Raw genomic sequence first — 1004 nt, 5'->3', positions numbered from 1 at the left:
CACTCCGCCCTCGCCCTCCCCCATTTATTTTCTGGTTTGTGAGAGCCCCTAAAGGAACTGTCACCGGAACATAAGGAATAGATCGTGAGTGTGTCTAACGGTGGACAGTTTTAAATGGAAAACTCCAAATCCATGGCGAACAAAAGCAACTGTTCAGAACCCTCCAAAAAAAAATTGCCCGGCAATTTTAAGTTAATGGGCAAGATTAATGGATTGTCATATAATGTGAAGGGAAAGGAGTAGAAAAAAAAAAAAAAAAAAACACCCGAAAGCGGCTCCACAAAATTGTTCTGGAATTGGAGTCTACCTGCAGGCCCTTCAGCCAGAGGATTACTGTCTGCAGCGCGTGAAGCCGAGCGGTACATTAATTTGAAAGCCATGCCTTGTCCCGATACCCAGCACTTAGTGGTTGGTTTTATGTTAAAAATGCTTAGTATGAAACCTGTGCTGAAAGTTTGCCCAAACATCTCATAGTTGATTGCAAAGCCGAGTGCCTGGGGGCTCTGGGCCCACACCTCAAGAATGCTGGTGATTGGGTGACATCTTGGCTCCACACCTGGATTTGTCAAGGCCTCTTAATGGCTGCTGGGAATGTGCCCTGCCTGGGGCCTCTCCCCCCGCCCGCCCCCCCACCCCTCTGACAGATTAAAACACAACAGGGTCTGTTGCCTGACTGACACATTCCTCTCCTGTCTGCTTCTGAAAGGACTTTATTTAACAGTCCTGGAGTCGGGCTTTTGACTGACAGATTGTGAAGGGTAAAAGTCATTCAGTTCCATTAAGCCCTGTAACTGCTCTGGAACAAAACACCTTTAAAAAAAAAAGTGTTGGGGGGTTAGGGGGGAGGGAATAGAGCTGTGGAGAGTGGGGGCATGAGCTTTAGGGAGAAAAAAAGGGGATTCTTTTCAGGTTCAAAAACAATCCTTCTCTTTGCCTTCTGTCTATCAATTAGGGCGGCATTCCCAGAGGGAATACGGGCCTGGCCTCATTGGTGTCATTCAGCT

This window comes from Myotis brandtii, unplaced genomic scaffold (assembly GCF_000412655.1).
Source record: "Myotis brandtii unplaced genomic scaffold, ASM41265v1 scaffold17, whole genome shotgun sequence".
NCBI classification, from domain to species: Eukaryota; Metazoa; Chordata; class Mammalia; order Chiroptera; family Vespertilionidae; genus Myotis; species Myotis brandtii.
Note: the sequence above shows the minus strand (reverse complement) of the source record.